Source organism: Schistocerca gregaria, chromosome X (assembly GCF_023897955.1).
Source record: "Schistocerca gregaria isolate iqSchGreg1 chromosome X, iqSchGreg1.2, whole genome shotgun sequence".
In the NCBI taxonomy this organism is placed as follows: Eukaryota; Metazoa; Arthropoda; class Insecta; order Orthoptera; family Acrididae; genus Schistocerca; species Schistocerca gregaria.
In genome coordinates, this window is record NC_064931.1 from 858,811,074 (window position 1) to 858,831,048 (window position 19,975).

The following is a 19,975-nucleotide window of genomic DNA, read 5'->3' on the forward strand; positions in this document are numbered from 1 at the left end:
AGGAAACGCCGTCAATACTTACAACCCAAAGTCCGCGTAAACTCTGGTAGCAAGCTATCCTGTAAATTTTTATAATACTTTTCTGCGGAAAGTGGTTGCTTCGTTCTCTCAGTAAAATGTCAAAATTCTGAAACGAGTCATTTATTCCGTTTCAGTTAAAAAAAAAATCTGCCATCAGCCCACATGTAATTAGCGAACATCACTGTCGTCAGTTCACAGTTCATACAACCCATTACACACGCAAGGCAGCCAGAAATGTACGTAAGTCCAACGTCTGCTATATCTGAGTTTCACATTCAGTTCTTTTCAGTGTATTTCTATTAAAGAAATTGCTCGCCGAATATTCCATATACGGTTATGAAACATGCCACGCGGAATTTTACAAAGGCCGAAAGTTCACACGGGTTTATCTTTACAACAAAACAATTCTAGAACTTACAAACTTCACAAAAATGTCCATAAATACAATTGCTTCTGTTGTTGTTGTGGTCTTCAGTCGTGAGACTGGTTTGATGCAGCTCTCCATGCTACCCTATCCTGTGCAAGTTTCATCATCTCCCAGTACATATTGCAACCTACATCCTTCTGAATCTGCTTAGTGTATTCTCCCTCTACGATTTTTACCCTCCACGCTGCCCTCCAATGCTAAATTTGTGATCCCTTGATGCCTAAGAACATGTTCAACCAACCGGTCCCTTCTTCTTGTCAAGTTGTGCCACAAACTCCTCTTCTCCCCAATTCTGTTCAATACCTCCTCATCTGTTATGTGCTCTACCCATCTAATCTTCAGTATTCTTCTGTAGCACCACATTTCAAAAGCTTCTATTCTCTTCTTATCCAATCTATTTATCATCCATGTTTCACTTCCATACATGGCTACACTCCATACAAATACTTTCAGAAACGACTTCCTGACACTTACATCTATACTCGATGTTAACAAATTTCTCTTCTTCAGAAACGCTTTCCTTGCCATTGCCAGTCTACATTTTATATCTTCTCTACTTCGATCATCATCGGTTATTTTGCTCCCCAAATAGCAAAACTCCTTTACTACTTTAAGTGTCTCATTTCCTAATCTAATTCCCTCAGCATCAACCGACTTAATTCGACTACATTCCATTATCCTCGTTTTGCTTTTGTTGATGTTCATCTTATATCCTCCTTTCAAGACACTGTCCATTCTGTTCAACTGCTCTTCCAAGTCCTTTGCTGTCTCTGACAGAATTACTTCTACAATTGCTTCTACGGCAACATAATCTGGACGCGAAATTTCAATAACTTCTTCATTTTACAAATTATGCAGACGGACACATTCAACATGACCTGCACGTGCAAAAGCTACCCAGCGACTCCTGAATGCTGCTCCTTTCACAGCCTATAACACCCCGGCAGTGCGCGCGAACTGCTAAACTCTTATTGGTTGATCAAAATGACCAACCAATCAGAACAATCGTTCGAGATCACTCTCGCGCCAAAACTGTCCTACGCCAATCAGTACCCACAGATGCACTTACATCATTCCAACATGCAAATACTAATAAAAGATTTAGCAAAACCAAATGAAAATAAAATTAATCTTGGAATAAATTTAGAAAACTATCTACACTTTAAACCGATATTCTGGCTGCCTCCTTGCAAAAGCAAGTACATTTAGACATACGTCATCAACAAAGTGGGCACAAATATCTTTCCCACGCTATGATTACATAATGTATTATGTAAAATTAATCTTGAATTTCTACGTATGTCCCACATACACACTCTCACTCGCTCTGATTTACTCCCACAACAATATTAGACACAAACAATATTTTTGTCTGATTTTTATATTACGAAAATGTGAAGTAGTTAAGGTTTTTTAAATTAAATCTTTATTAAATAATTCTGCCCATTGAGAGTTCTGGCTATGTTTTCAAATGATAACAAAAGGTAAACTGTTATACTTCCTAACTGAATTTAATCCTCTAAGTGTCACTTTTGACTTTTTAAGTAATTTTCTCTGTCTCCAAAACTATGATAGTTACAACGTTGAAATTTTTATGTAATTTTCTCCTGAACAGCAAAACCTAGTGTACCGATTTTGAAATTGATTGCATAATATTTAATATAGTTCACTTAGATTCATGAGTGGCATGAATATAGGTTCCTGTTAAGTGAGACGCAGCCGCGGTCACATGCTGCAGTAGCAAAAGGTGCACATGACTCTTTGCTAGGACACAACTTGCTGTCTCCTTCACAGCCTTTGCCTCCAATACTGCGGGCTGTACTTCAATGTAGCTCACTGCAATAATTGTAATCGCGCATTAACTCGCGACGTCACAGACTCAGATGCGGAAAAACAAGACGTCAGTGGAACCGCTGTAAACTTCATCACATTCCACGCTATACAGAAACACCGAAGCGCCAAGAAACTGGAATAGGCAAGCAAGTTCAAATAGAGAGACATGTAAGTAGGCAGAATGCGACTCTGCGGTCGGCAACGCCTATATAAGACAACGATTGTCTGGCGCAGTTGTTAGATCGGTTACCGTTGCGACAATGGCAGGTTGTCAAGATTTAAGTCAGTTTGAACGTGGTGTTATAGTCGGCGAACGGGAGATGGGATACAGCATCTCCAGGACAGCGATGAAGTGGAGATTTTCCTAGTATACCGTGAATATCAGGAATCCGGTAAAACATCAAATCTCCAACATCGCTGCGACCGGGAAAAGATCCTGTAACGACTGAATCGAATCGTTCAGTGTGACAGAAGTGCAACTCTTCCTCAAATTGCTGCAGATTTCAGTGTTGTGCCATCAGCAAGTGTCAGTTCTTGTTGAATTGTGAGTTAGAAACTGTAAAAACTGAGTCTTACTGTGACTTAGCAACAAATTATTTTCCACAGGCCACGAACTTATTTCATGAATTACATTATTTGATAATGTTTCAATATTACACACAAGATCCTTCACTACCAAGCTGGTGTCATCAGCAAACATAAATATTTTTGAATCACCTGTAATACTGGAAGGCATATCATTTATATAAATACGAAACAGCAGTGGCCCCAATACCGACCCTTGGGGAACGCCCCACTTAACAGTGCCCCATTGGGACTGAACATCACTACCACTCTCAATATTGCGGAGTATTACCTTCTGCTTTCTGTTCTTAAAGTAAGAGGCGAACCAATTGTACGCTACTCCCCTTACTACATAATGGTACAACTTCAGCAGTAATATTTTGTGCTCAACGCAGTCAAAAGCCTTCGTTAAATCAAAGATAACACCTTGCGTTCGCAACCTTTTATTTAATCCGTCCGAAACCTCACAGAGAAAAAAGAATATAGCATTTTCAGTTGTTAAACCATTTCTAAAACCAAACTGTATATTTGACAGCAAATTATGTGAATTTAAATGCTCCAGTAACCTTGTATATACAACCTTCTCGATAAATTTAGCAAACTCCGATGGCATAGAAATACGTCTATAATTGTCAACATTATCCATGTCTCCCATTTTATAAAGTGGCTTCACTACCGAGTACTTTAATCGGTCAGGAAAACGACCACTCATAAAGGAAAAGTTACAGATATGGCTAAGTACTAGGCTAACATACATAGAACAATACTTCAGTATTCTGCTAGATACCCCGTCATATCCATGAGAGTTCTTGGTCTTTAGTGATTTAATTATTAACTCAATCTCCCTCTTGTCAGTATCATGGAGGAGCATTTCAGGTAACACTCTCGGGACACTTTTTTCTAAGAGCGCTGTATGATTCCCTGTTGGAACTAGGTTTGTATTTAGTTCACCTGCTATATCCAGAAAGTGATTATTAAATACTGTACATATATGCGACTTATCAGTAACACGGACATTCCCACTATGCACAGATTCTATATTTTTTCCTAATAACTTTTTTAAGCATCTTACGACACTGTTTGTAATGGGCTGCTGCATTTAGATTTTGACTGTTTCCGACGTTTTGATATAGTTGCCACTTTGTTCTACAGGATATTCTTATCCCTCTGGTCAGCCACCCAGGCTGCCTGTTTGTGGTAGTACCCTGTTTTGAACGTTCTAACGGAAAGCAACTTTCAAAGAGCATGAGAAAAGTCTTGAGGAAAGCATCATATTTATCGTCAACTATATCAGCACTATAAACATCTTGCCACTCTTGTTCCTTTATAAGGTTTACAAAGGTCTCTACAGCAACTGGATCAGCTTTCCTAAAAAGTTGATAATTATATAAAACACGTGATGCAGCACAAAAATCTTAATACTTACGCAGCATGGTCTGAAAGGCCATTCACTCTTTTGCTAACAGAATGCCCTTCTAGTAATGAGGAATTAACAAAACTGTTGTCTATGGTTGTTCTACTGTTCCCTTGCACTCTCGTTGGAAAGAATACGGTTTGAATAAGATTATATGAATTAAGGAGGTCTACTAGCATCCTTTTCCTTGCACAATCACTTATACAATTTATATTGAAGTCACCACATACACTCCTAGAAATGGAAAAAAGAACACATTGACAACGGTGTGTCAGACCCACCATACTTGCTCCGGACACTGCGAGAGGGCTGTACAAGCAATGATCACACGCTCGGCACAGCGGACACACCAGGAACCGCGGTGTTGGCCGTCGAATGGCGCTAGCTGCGCAGCATTTGTGCATCGCCACCGTCAGTGTCAGCCAGTTTGCCGTGGCATACGGAGCTCCATCGCAGTCTTTAACACTGGTAGCATGCCGCGACAGCGTGGACGTGAACCGTATGTGCAGTTGACGGACTTTGAGCGAGGGCGTATAGTGGGCAAGCGGGAGGCCGGGTGGACGTACCGCCGAATTGTTTCAACACGTGGGGCGTGAGGTCTCCACAGTACATCGATGTTGTCGCCAGTGGTCGGCGGAAGGTGCACGTGCCCGTCGACCTGGGACCGGACCGCAGCGACGTACGGATGCACGCCAAGACCGTAGGATCCTACGCAGTGCCGTAGGGGACCGCACCGCCACTTCCCAGCAAAATAGGGACACTGTTGCTCCTGGGGTATCGGCGAGGACCATTCGCAACCGTCTCCATGAAGCTGGGCTACGGTCCCGCATACCGTTAGGCCGACTTCCGCTCACGCCCCAACATCGTGCAGCCCGCCTCCAGTGGTGTCGCGACAGGCGTGAATGGAGGGCCGAATGGAGGCCTGTCGTCTTCAGCGATGAGAGTCGCTTCTGCCTTGGTGCCAATGATGGTCGTATGCGTGTTTGGCGCCGTGCAGGTGAGCGCCACAATCAGGACTGCATACGACCGAGGCACACAGGGCCAACACCTGGCATCATGGTGTGGGGAGCGATCTCCTACACTGGCCGTACACCTCTGGTGATCGTCGAGGGGACACTGAATAGTGCACGGTACATCCAAACCGTCATCGAACCCATCGTTCTACCATTCCTAGATCGGCAAGGGAACTTGCTGTTCCAACAGGACAACAGCGTGCGAACCATTCAACGAAACCTCACCGATATTTGCTTTCGGAGTCGAAGGCCCACTCGTGTATCCATGATGACTGCACTACACAAAGCTTTATGCCTCGCCTGGGCCTGTTGACACCGACATTGGACTGTTGACGACTGTAAACATGTTGCCTAGTTGGACGAGTCTCGTTTCAAATTTTATCGAATGGATGGACGTGTACGGGTATGTCTTGAATCCATGGACCCTTCATGTCAGCAGGGGACTGTTAAGCTGGTGGAGGCTTTGTAATGGTGTAGGGCGTGTGCAGTTGAAGTGATATTGGACCCATGATACGTCTAGATACGACTCTCACAGGTGACACGTATGTAAGCATCCTGTTTGATCACCTGCATCCATTCATGTACATTGTACATTCCGACGAACTTGGGCGGTTCCAGCAGGACAATGCGACACCCCACACGTCCAGAATTACTACAGAGTGGCTCCAGGTACACTTTTCTGAGTTTAAACACTCCTACTGGCCACCAAACTCCCCAGACATGAACGTTATTGAGTTTATCTGGGGTGCCTTGCAACGTGCTGTTTAGAAGAAATCTCCATCCCCTCGTACTCCTCCTTCCTCTGTAATGCGTTTTGTTACCTAGCTTGCTTTACTGAATGAAGGAATAAGGTTAGTAGGAGTGCTTGAAAGAAATCATTGCTTGAAAGAGTACCTATTACCTACGATACGTTTTGTTTAATTATCACAGGTGGAGTTTACTTTACGTTTTATATCTGGAACAAAATTTCTAAATAAAGACAGACGCAAACAGTTACGTAAATTTTCATCACTGATGTTTGCTCTTAACCGAGATTTATTAATTTTCATAACAGAAAAAAATCTCTCACAAACGTACGTGGAGCCAAACATTGACATTATCTTCGTGGCTTCACGATGGAGACGAGGAAACTCTTGCTGTGGAAAGTCGTCATAAAAGTCTATTAAACGTCTTGCCAAAAGGAACGTGTCTCTCAGACGAGAATTACATTGTAGATCTTATAATTCCATTTGCAAATTTGGTTGAGTATCATCTACAGAAACAGCAAACTGTCTCGAGAACCATTCAAAAGCTTGGGATAAACATGATATATCCCCAAATCGCTTGAGAAACTCCTCTTTTACTGCACTAAGTACGGAAACATATTCTTTGCAATTCTGTTCTCGCACATTAGACAGAGTAGGGAAATGCACTGACGAGAACTGGCGTTGCCACAGCTAGCGAAAGCTTGCACCTTTTCAGCCATTTCACAAATTAGCTGATTTTCTGTTTGCAAAATTGTGTTCACTGCATTCATGTGTCCAGTAATGTCTACTAAAACTGCAAGATCGACAACCCACTCTGGATCGTCTAACTTGGGGTCGTACCTTCCTTTGTCCTTTAAAAACTGATTTATTGGTATTCTCAGCTCAAAAACTCTTTTGAGTACATTACCGCGGCTAACCAAGAGGACTTCACTGAGGTATGGTATTTCACCGTACTCTTCCCCAATTTCAGCTAAATATGTCTGAAACTGTCTATCTGTAAGCTCGTGGGATCTCATATAATTACCGAGCGAGGTGGCGCAGTGGTTAGAGACTGGACTCGCATTCGGGAGGACGACGGTTCAATCCCGCGTCTGGCCATCCTGATTTAGGTTTTCCGTGATTTCCCTAAATCACTCCCGGCAAATGCCGGGATGGTTCCTCTCAGAGGGCACGGCCGACTTCCTTCCCCATCCTTCCATAATCCGACGAGACCGATGACCACGCTGTCTGGTCTCCTTCCCCAAACCAACCAACCAACCATCTCATATAATTTACTGCCCGAATAACCACTTGCATGACGTCCCCCAGTTTTGCTGCTTTTGCAGAGAGTACTTCTTGTTGTAAAATGCAGTGGATGCTGCACAATGATTCTTCTGTATGCTGTAGCTTTTTTCTTAGTAATCCAACAAATCTCATCTGTTCCTCTTTCATTGCAGGTGCTCCGTCTGTTGTCACTGACACCAAACATTCCCAGTTTAAGCCAGCTGAATCGACAGCTTCTTCAACGGTTTTTAGGATGTCAGTGCCGGTTGTCGTACTTTTTAAAGGTATATCTACCAAATCCTCTGTTATGTGCAGAGCAGGGTCCACGTCGCTGACATTAATCACTAACTGCGCGGTGTCTAAAATATCTGTGGACTCATCAAGTGCGATGGAAAATGCAATAAACTCCTGCACTGCACTCCTTAATTGACGGTAAACCTCACCTGCCATGGCACTTATACGACGACTTACAGTCGGCCTAGAAAGAGTGATAGCTCGAAAGTGATTTGCATTCAGTTGGCAAAGTAAATCAGCAGCGTCATTGACGCACTAATTTATAAATTCACCTTCAGCAAATGGTTTTCCAGTTCTCGCTATATTAAGCGCAATCTTGTAACTTGCACGAACCGCTGGGCTATCATTGTTGTCGTCCAGAAAAAGGGAAAACAGTGCTCCATAAAATGTTAAATCAGTTAGACGAGAGTCATGGCGAAAGAATGTCGCAGATCTCTCGTGACAACAGCAACTTACGTCAGATTCATCTAGTATCGTCAGATCGCTCTTCTTAAGTTCAGTCAGTTTCCCCATCCTCTCAGAATCCGACAATAAATTGTACTCGTCCTTGTGAAATTTATTATAATGGCTTTCAATACTAAACTTCCGCTGACTAGCGAGAATACTGCCACATATTAAACATTTAGAATTTACACATTTTTGCACAAAGAAAAAATGATTCTCCCATTCCTTTTTAAAAGATAGCAAATCTTCACTTTCCGTTTCCTTTGATTCACTCTGCAATTTCCGGTTAGCTTCGCATCAACGTCCCCTGCTTCGGTCGACGACTCCACGCGAGCAGCACAAGTGCACCGCTGCGCGCTCGTGAGCCACGTGCAACGTTTGCCCGCCCCTGCTTTACGCTCTCATGATGAATCAGCATAGCTGCCAGCCTGCCAACACAGGCGGTTGTGACAATCAGTCAGTCAGTTACTGTAGTAAAAATGACACGCCGAATTAGTGTATTACCATCAAAGACCTTTATAGAGGCAAAGACGATCATATTCAATTTGGTACCATACACTAAATTCAATAAGCGCTATTTTAATACTTAAAATAACTGTTAGATCACTGTAGTTGGCAAATATAACGTCATAGTCACGAAGATTATCGACTTCTACAGACATGTATATAGCAGAACACGGCCGTGATGTTTCCAGTAGTTTGAGGTTTCCAGTAGTCGTAAATAAAACACAGTAAACACATATGCCTTGTGCCACTGTTTTAACAGCTATGATGTCAACACTATAATCAGTTCACACTATAGATTAATTACATAATATGAATTAAATAGTAATAAAAATCCAGAGGTGACGAATTCCTGTAAAGATACATAATTTACGTGCTAAGTTACAGTCCGTAAAAGTATCAGTGGCCACACTTTGGGCCAATTCTGAATGCTGATAGCCTACTACACTTCGTTACGAACATATGTTTTGAACAAATGTCACACAAAAGTAACACGATATCGTAAAGCTGCTTTGTGAAGACGCTAATGTTTAAATTTCATACTGTTTTTAGTGGTGACATTAAATTTAGCCTAATGAACACTTGCATTTAGTGTTAGATCGCAAACATTGACAGTAGTGAGAAGTGCCACGATGTCTAACAGCAGCTGCCAAGCGGAACTAGGACAGGAAAGGCCACTAAGACCTTTACAGACTGTACAATTTTGTTTACTTATTCAAGTAAGGAAAGTGTATGTTTATAATTGAAGCAATTTAAAAATTTACTTTCACACGGTTACAATAATCTGCTTGTTAATTGCAAACCAGATAATAACAAGGACGTTGCACAATCAGTTGATGTTATTTTTAATGTAGCAATTGAGAAAGATGGGAAAAAGAAAGATACTTTTCATTTGCTTGCTCCTGAATATATAAATTATAATTACAGTGCAAAGGAAAGGAACGAGGCAGTCGAATATCTGATGTAAATTGAGAAAATGCAAATTGTCAGTTAAAGGAGGTTGCATTCCACAGTCAGTTATACGAGTAATAAAGAATACTTTTTCTATTTGTATATTGAAGTTTCACTGTTTTCAACCGTATGAAGTGAGTGGGAAAGCAGCAGCATATTAACACAATTTAACAGCAGTAGACACTCCACGAGGGACTTCAAAGCGTTTCGAGTTGCAGCTGATCAAGGCAACAAGTCGCCTGAAGAACACTTCCTCGTACAGGGAAAACGCCGAGCATCTCGTAAAATGCTTGTGAGATGAAATTTCGTTCATCACTCCTCGGTCCCATTTATTGCCACGTTGTGCAAATCACATATTGGAAGTTGATTATTTACTAACGATGAACATACGAGTTATTCGAATACTTGTAAAGTAACTAATTTTTCAAGGCATTGAGCATGTAACGGAAATTTGCTGAAAGCCGTAGTAATTAGTAATAATGATCTTTTGGTTTACGCACCCAGTATCATACTCACAGTACTTAATCGAAAGCTGATTCAGGTCATAAGAGTATGGCTCACTATTTAAGAGACAATAATCAAAGCGAAATTTACTGATTGAGTCAGCACAACGATAAAACGGATAGAAAATCAATATTTTTACACCAAATGCAAACCATAAGGAGCAAATAAAAGCAATGCTTTGACATGTTTCCTAAAAAAAGGCACTAACAACAAGGAGAAGCCATTTCAGCTGGTAGGGCTTATTGAATTTTGTTTTTAGTTGGTTTCAACATTGAAGGCACAGATTTACTAACACAGGAGTTACTTGAGGCCATATTGGAGAGACCTTCAACGATCGTATGTAGCATAAGCTACACCAGCGGGACTTGGTACACAATAGAAGCTTTGACAGCGGAGTGAGGAAAATATTGTAAAGTATTTTGTATTTGCAAACTCATTTTAAAAGTACAAATACATTTCAAAAAGTATTTTACACAAAATACAAAGTACCTTCGCTGAAAGGGTACTTCCAATACAAAATACAAATTTGTATTTTGTATTTTCATTTTAAATAATTCTAGTTCAAATAGGTCACGTCACTTGTTTCAGAACTTTCACTGGGAAACCCTCACACATCCTCCATATAATCCTGATCTCTCCCCACGCGATTTCCACATTTCTGGAGCCCTGAAGAAAGATATTTGTGGCGGGTGATTTATTTTGGACGAAAAGGTGCACGCCCAGGTACAATCATGGACCGTAGGTAATTGCAATCATTTTCTCATGAAAGCACTGACCACCTTGTCTCACAGTGAGCTAAATACATTTATGACTCTTATTTTTCAAATAACACAATTTACAGTTGGCCTCGCTTGTCTTTTATTAGTCCTTATATAAATGTGTGTTAAACAAATGTTGTCCCCACGTAATACAAACAGGATTTAAATGTGAAACACCATGTTTGACGAAATGCTGTACAGCGTCCGATTTACACTTGGTGGCCAAAATTGGAATATTTTTTTTTTTTTGGAGAATATATCGGTTCCGTATCAACACATTAGCGTATCTCCAAGTGCGATAATTGTAGCCCACACTGGACCTCTACGAGTAGCTGCACTTAATTACAATTACCCGGTAGGTGAAGGCTACCGTTAAACACCTCTGCAGGAATCTGACACAAGCGTAGTGTGCGGCGTCGTTCAGCATCCTCAGTCAACGAGTATGCTGATTCAATAGATAACATTTGCGGCATACGAAGTAATTGATTGCGCAGTATTGGTAACTAAAATGTTATAAGAGTAGCCTGGTAATAAGCACGCTATCGTTCGATCACAGGCAACGGAGTATTGGAAATAAGCGAGCAGCCGCAAGCCGCAGCCAGCAGGGAAGTGGCGTTACTGCACGTAACGGCGGCCCGCCGTGCCTGCCAGCGTCGCGTCTGCAGTGGCTCTCGCTGCTCCGCTGGCGTCAACATCCAACTTTCTTTTCCGCTTTTATATTTTCAGCGCGTGTGTTACTACGCTTCCCTAGCGTCCGCACTTCTGATACCATATTTCGATTCTGCCCTTTCCAGTTCCACCACTCATTAACCCTTTCGTGAGCTAATTAATTAAAATCCCGCACATTACTGTAAAAATTGGTTTTTTTCTTTTGGAATGGTTACCGAGTGCGGCCATGTTCCAGATTTTGATTGTTGTTTTTAGCTTTATAATTATTTTAGGGATGATGTATGTGTCCTGATGGACTCGAGGAAGAATAAATGGTTGCCTGAATTTATTCCTCCTCGCGTACAGCGAGGGAAATACGCCTCATGTAGAGTAAATTTTTGCTAGGGATTAAGAGCTGTAAAAAAAGTAAATAAGTACCGTTATTACGTCAAACAATACCGAGAAAATAATTCAGTTACAGTTTTGTCAACCGCTCACCACCAAAAGATGTAAGATTCGTCACAAGGAAAAAATAGAGATGGTACAACCTCAGCTATATTTTATCGTGCATCCATAGGAGAGTACAGACCTGTAACTGAAGCTGGAGTTCGACTGCAGTAGGTAAAACAAATGTTGCCATCGTCTTTCCTACTTTCTTTTGGACGTACAACAAAAAAATGTTTCATCATTTGGAACTGTATTAATGGACGAAAATGTGACCAACTTAATTTTCACCTCGCTTTTATAGGCCACCATTCAACTGGGAGAAATATAAAGAGAAGCGGAAGGAAAGCACTCATCAGAAAAAAAACAAACAACGAGTTTGTGGCGCTTTCCGTTTCACATGAAATCGAGGGAAATAAAATAAGATTACTGCACCGAATATCAAATATAAATGTAAAAATTTAGACACAAAAATCAACAAAAGGCACAGATACAAGTTCTCTACACACACTAGTCTTAAGGAAAAATCTCTATACGAAAAGTATTTTATCCGTAAATATGTTGTCAGATCTGTATATTTCCAGAAAACAGTGTAAAAAAGACAATAAATACCTTTACTAAGTTTGTCTATTGCAGACAGGAAACAAAATTACATGAAACCGCCAAAACACAAGGCACGCATTGCACAACCGAAACAAGCAATATCTCGCACATTAGATGACAAATAATGAACCTGTTGGCTCCCAACAGTTAATACATTTAATGCTAAGTCGCAGCAACACACAGTTGTGGGACTTTCATATCCTAGTCAATTCAGGGAAACAAATCTGTATGTGGGACACATTATGTCCGACTGGTCACTAAAGGGTTACACCATACCGATTGTCCTGTGGACTAACTATCGAACTGAAGTCGACAAACATCTCGACTCCAGCTTGATAAAACTGTTTAGCTGGATAAGCGCGCATATTCCTAGATGATTTTTCATTTATGAGTATTTAGGTAGCTGTTTAAGACATGTTTACGTGCCCATGTCGAGGAATCGTCAGAAGCTATAAAGACTCCGATAGCAATTTCAGATTAAAACAAGCTCATCAGGGCGAACTGTTCATACCTATCCGTACAACGATCGAGCGGTGACGTCATCAGACAACCGATTAACATAGCGGCGTCCCACCGATGTGTGTGGTGGAGCGTGTGATGGGGTGAATCGGCGCTTTCTGCCTTACTTAGCACTAAGGCCCGTAACCTCACTAATTTAATTCCTTCTTCTTTTGTGTTACAATTATTTTGTGCTTTTGAATTTCTATGGTCTCTATGTACATAACATCATATTAACGACTGGACCTTCATAAAACCATAGTATAGGAGAAACGAATTTCGCAATTCACTGCTGCTGCCGATTTTTCATGTTGTCCAGACGACAATTGCTCTTGCGAGGTTTAATCGCGGTGGAGATACTTATGTTTGCAGTTCTCATAAGCACTTACCCGCATGTGAAAGGAATTTTTTGTACTACTGCGGTGGCAAGAATTGGCCATAGGTCCTTTGCAGTGTCCAAATATTGGCTCCCTTCTTGTTGGTTTAAGTATAGTGTCACTACCGTGTCTTCTTAGCACTCCGCTGATGCTATCTCAGACTGTTTTTACGAATAGGAGGAAAAATTTTCTTTTGTTCTTCTTTTTTTTCTTTCTTTTTTCCTTTGCTGAAGCTCCTGAAGATGTAGTGCCCTATTCATCCCTTTGTCAGAGTAGCCATATAGTAATTCTAGGATGACCGAGCCGTCCTTAAGTACTGTGGTTCACATGTACTCTTAGTCAGGTCTACCAATATCTTAATCGCTTCTCTTTCCTACTTCAGAAGGTATTTTTCCGTGAGAACGGGAATTCTACAGACTTTGTGTCCAAAAATTCTGCCACATTTTCTGAGTAATTCTACATCTAAAAATGAAATTTGACTTTCTTTTTCTATAGTAGCTTTACATTAAAAATAATTTAGAAAATTTGAGAGTTCTTTTTCTCTGGCATTAAGATAAATAGGACGCTACATTCTAAAAAATTTGGAGCTTCTAGCGAAAATGAAACAGCTAAAGTGAAAGTTTTCCTCCCGTTCGTAAAAAACGTCACAGCTCGCAGTAGCGCATTGCTAAGAAGACAGTATCGACAAAGTGTTTAAACCGACAAGAAAGGTGCGTGAATGTTTGAACACATTAAAGGAACTACGCCCACCGCTTACAAAAGCAGGAGTATCGAATATCCCTTGTACATGCTCTTAAATATACATAAGATCTACAAAAAGAAACATTACCACCAGGTTTAAGGAACACAAGAGCAATTGTCGTTTGGGCAACACTGATAGATCAGTAGTACCATATCTTGCGCTGGTACCGGGTAAACACCAAATTAGTTTCTCCAACACCTTGGTTTTATGAAGTTCGAATCATTACTATGCTAGGATGTGTAGAGACGTCACAGAAATTCAAAAATAGAATAAAACAACTTTAACGGATAAGAACAATAATTTAAATTAGACAACTTAGCCTATGGGTTTTAGTCCTAAATGTTATGGACAGCGTCGACACTTCCCCCCACAAACTCAGCCGTAACACACGTAGTTGCGCCTCCGCCATCTTAGGCAGCGTCCTAATGACGTCAGACGTTGCGCCAATTCATATAACCAAAGTTCTTGAATTCCTTTCAGCTTCAAACTCCTGTTTGAGTCTTTATAACCTCCGATGTTGTCTTTCGCGTTAGGAGACGATTTCTTTGGCACAAAAACATGCCTTGGGCAACATCCTAATGCCACAAAACAAAAACCATCAAATACGCAAATACCAGCCGTGAGAGTCTTCATGTCATGCACACAGTGAACAAGGTGCCAAAGAGATTTACTAACAGGCGTCCATGTGTGTACGTACTAGTCACACTATATCCTACCATATTATTAACAGAGAACCACTCTCCTGCGCTTTACATCTACATCCACATCTACATCTACACCCATACTCCGCAAGCCAACTGAACGTGTGTGGCGGAGAGTACCTTGAGTACCTCTATCGGTTCTCCCTTCTACTCCAGTCTCGTGTTGTTCGTGGAAAGAAAGCTTGTCGGTATGCCTCTGTGTGGGCTCTAATCTCTCTGATTTTGTCCTCATGGTCTCTTCGTGAGATATACGTACGAGGGAGCAATATACTGCTAGACTCCTCGGTGAGGGTATTTTCTCGAAACTTTAATAAAAGCCCGTACCCAGCTACCGAGCGTCTCTCTTGCAGAGTCTTCCACTGGAGTTTATCTATCATCTCCGTAACGCTTTCGCGATTACTAAATGATCCTGTAACGAAGCCCGCTGCCCTCAGTTGGATCTACTCTATCTTCTATCAGCTCTATCTGGTACAGATCCCACACCGGTGAACAGTATTCAAGCAGTGGGCGAATAAGTGTACTGCAAACTACTTCCTTTGTTTTCGGACTGTATTTCCTTAGGATTCTTGCAACGAATCTCAGTCTGGCATCTGCTTTACCGACGTTTAATTTTATATGCTCATTCCATTTTAGATCACTGCTCATGCCTACCTCAGATAATTTATGGAATTAACTGATTCCAGTTGCTGACCTGCTATATTGTAGCTAAATGATAAAGGATCTTTCTTTCTATGTATTCAGCGATTTTGTTTTTCTATCCCTCCGTCATCTATTTCGATATCTACCATTTTGCTATCTGTGCGACAATCTAGAGAAGGAACTACAGTGCAGTCTTCCTCTGTGAAACAGCTTTGGAAAAATACATTTAGTATTTCGGTCTTTAGTCTGTGATCCACTGTTTCAGTACCATTTGGGTCACAGTGTCTGGAGATTTTGTTTTGATCCACCTACCGCTTTGACAAAATTTCTTAGGATTTTCTGCCATGTCCGTACATAGAACTTTACTTTAGAATTCGTTCAACGCCTCTCGCATAGCCTTCCTCACAGTACATTTCGCTTCGTCTAATTTTTGTTTGTCTGCAATGCTTTGGCTATGTTTATGTTTGTTGTGAAGTTCCCTTTGATACCGTAGCAGTTTTCTAACTCGGTTGTTGTACCACGGTGGCTCTTTTCCATCTCTTACGATCTTGCTTGGCACACACTCATCTAATGCATATTGTACGATGGTTTTGAACTTTGTCCACTGATCCTCCACACTATCTGTATTTGTGATAAAACTTTTGTGTTGAGCCGTCAATTACCCTGAAACTTGCTTTTTGTCACTTTTGCTGAACAGAAAATTTTGCTACCTTTTTTCATATTTCTATTTACGGCTGAAATCACCGATGCTGTACCCGCATTGTGATTGCTGATCCCTGTTCTGCTTTAACTGTTTCAAATAGTTCGGGTCTGTTTGTCACCAGAAGGTCTAATATGTTATCGCCACCAGTCGGTTCTCTGTTTACCTGCTCAAGGTAGTTTTCAGATAAAGCACTTTAAAAAAATTCACTGTATTCTTTGTCCCTGCCAACTGTTTTAAACGTTTGAGTCTCCCAGTCTATATCTGGTAAATTAAAATCTCCACCCAAAACGTACAACAGAGAAAAGGATGAGGAGATACTGTATACATATCACTAGTAGCAACATTGTTAAATGAGGAGTTCCAACGGTTAGTATTCATTCTGAAGAAATAACAGAGAAGTCTTACAACTTTTCTATACTGCCTGATGATGCGAAGTAAAACATCACGAGCTGAGAAGATAAATGATGTCGTTTCAGTGGTTAGTCTCCAACCGATGTTGCGGGAAGTCACAGAATGTTTTAGGAAGTTCATTACTTGTTTTCGGATAGTAGGCACAGATCTGAAACGGCTACGATATGCCTGGTGCACACCACGGCAGTCGTCCCTGGTGATGGTCGGATGCGGTCGATGTAATCTTGACGACGAGTATGCCTGGCCTCTCGTTCCCATACAGTCCAGCATAGGGCAACTGTTGCATCTGAATGCTCCACGAATCTAGATATTGGGTGATTCGACCAGCTGGCCAAATAGAGACCTACAATGAGGCCTTCTTCAAACTGTGTCACCTGCTGATAACGCTTTCTCACACGCGTACGGAGCGTCTTTGTGTCCTTCTCACTGATCATTCAGTATTTAACGTTGTTGACATCCTTTATACATTGTTCCAGGCCTGGTAACAATTCAGTGTACGAACAGCACTAATGCTCCTTGGTGGCTGTTGTACTTGTCACAGAGATTTCCATCTCTAATCAGTAAAATAACCGCCGATGTGTACGTGTATGCAGTTACACTGAGATCCTACCAAGTCTTTTTGGTGTTACATATTTTTGTCAGACAGCGTAAAATGAGGGAAGAGTGCGTTAGCGAAATAATACCAGTAAATGGTCCATACGTGCATATAACTTTCTGATACACCCGGAAAGCGCTCTCTATCACCATACGAAAGATCATGTGTTACTTCAAGGGAACTGAAACGTATTGGGTGTTTCGTGCACAGCCTTTGACATAAGAGTTCGAGCCGTTCACTTGAGATGATAATAAAACTGACTGCCTTTCAAAACGCCGGTCACCTGAACGACATGGCAGCACTTCAGGATGCAGAATCTTCTGGAGGAAGTTGTTTCTTTCGTTCGAGAGCTTGTAGTGCATTATGTGGTCGTGGTGTAGTGGTAAACATCATCCTATGTGAACACAATGTTAAACGTTTTAGCCCTGTACTTACTTTATTTTTGAAACCGCGTTTCGTATGCCTGCTATAAGTATGAATTAGATGGAACCTTAAAGATAAATGGCTTCACTTTCCAGCCCACTTGCAAAAGCAAAATCTTCTAAGGTCAGAACAACTCATGCTCGAGAATTTCCTCGCCGTGCAGTGGCCACTGAACATCGGGCACTGGTCGCATGGCGTCCCCCTGGAACACTTCTGCTCTCGCATAGGCAAGCATAAAGTTGTTTATTACCGTAGTTTAATTATCCGTGTGAAACAAATTCGATAAAGCTTGTGAACAAAGTGCAAGTACACAACACGCATATGTTGCTATGAGTGTATCATCCAACTGTCCTTTTTTTATTTTACGTTCTATCATTTGTCTTGCAGTCACGTATTAGATTTTGCAGACTTGAATCTTATGAACGTCGTTCAAGCGTTGTAAAATAGCGACACAAGTGGGAAGCGAATTGCGACGTATTGTTTGCTCTGGGTTTAAAGAGGCGTGAATGTAGAAGACATTCAATAAAGATCGCACTGACGTGAATTATTTTCCGTGAATGACTTTACACATTCAGGAATTGACGTGTATGACAAACTGCGACCATTTAACCCTCGTGTTATATTTTCATTCAGTCGACAAAGTTCAGAAAACTTGTATAAGATTACTGAATGCTCTACTTCAAAGCAACTAAAATCAAAGGATGTATTATGACTGAATTTTCGTATAAACGTCATCAGCTCGCTCATTGAGTATTCCTATGCAGCGTTGTTACTAGTGGCGAGTGATGATGCCATTATATTAACTTTTTCAGAAGAAATTAATGTCTAAGCCCTAACAAAAGACATCTCCTTCAAATGGTTCAAATGGCTCTGAGCACTATGGGACTTAACTTCTAGGGTCATGAGCCCCCTAGAACGTAGAACTACTTAAACCTAACTAACCTAAGGACATCACACACAGCCATGTCCGAGGCAGGATTCGAACCTGCGACAGTAGCGGTCGCGCGGTTCCAGATTGTAGCGCATAGAACCGCTCGGCCACTTCGGCCGGCACATCACCTTCAGCAAGGTGGAGTGTGAACAGATAATATTTTGCATCTAGTGGGTAAAAAAGGATGTTTTACACTATTAACTACTCCCCAATTGTGTATCGGTTGCTGCTGACATTTATTATCAACAACTGAGATACCTTTCGGTTCCACTGGAAGAAAGATGACCAACAGAACTGCACCAAGAGTTGCTACTGCACGATAACGTCTGCCTGCACAACTAACATCTTAGACGATATATTTAATCTGAACTGGTAGCTTTTCTACAGATGTGGATTCGCTAAACTACCTAATCATTGTCAGATTGTTTTAGACAGTGTGAGAGAATATACTGTTGATGATTAATTTCTCTCTTACGTTTACTGTTACGTTCAATAAAGTAATGGGAAAACGCGGCTAAAATATATACTCTACTAATACAAATGAATTACAGCTTATCACGGTAACTTTATGACAAAAGTCCATTTTAATAAAACATAATGTATCTGTATCATAAGCATAACTAAGTCAATACCAATTAGTAAGGTGTTACGCACTTTGCACGAAACAGTCTCCAATAACGTGCTGTCCTGTGTTAAGTTCAAGCAGTGTGGAAACGTGGCAGTGGCAGTACACACATAAAGAACCCCAGTTAATAAATGCTCAGTGCTAAAATTTAATAAATGAAATTTTGTTCTAAAAACCAAAAATTAAGTCCCAGAAGCAAGAAAAGACATTAGCAAGTGGGCAGTATCCTAAGTATTTCGCCCTGAGACTTTAAGATACTGCAAGTAGCGAGAAGATTTGTAACGGACAAGATTTCCTTATTGATTTTCGATCTGGCTGCTTGTAACTCTGTCACGGAATAGGTAAAAAGCTGGCCACCATCTAAACTGGTGCCGACAGTCAACGGAACCTCTTCTAACAGTTCAGTCCCTTCATCTCAGAGCTAGCGAACTACTGCAGCATTCGTTTCTCCCTTATTGCACCTGTGATGGTTAGGACGGATAAACAGCAACAGAAAGCACAAAGATTATATGCAATTTCTGCTTGGAACGTCCTTCCTGGACTGAAAACCATACATTATTAACTCAGTATCACATTTTAAGTGAAAATCACTTACATTATTCAATGGAAGTGATAACAAAAGCCGGACGCTGTGGTCGAGCGGTTCTAGGCTCTTCAGTCCGGAACCGCGCTGCTGCTACGGTCGCAGGTACGAATCTTGCCTCGGGCAAGGATGTGTGTGTGTCAAGTGAATTTAGCAGGATAATTCTATGTGATCCAAAGGGTGATTCGACAATCACTGAGTTGCCAAACGTGCTCTGCATCAACGCTAAGTTCCACTAAGTTTCTTCCATGAGCTCACTGCGATGAGCTCCCATCATCTTGCACTTGTATACAATGCTTATAATATGCTCCTTTTT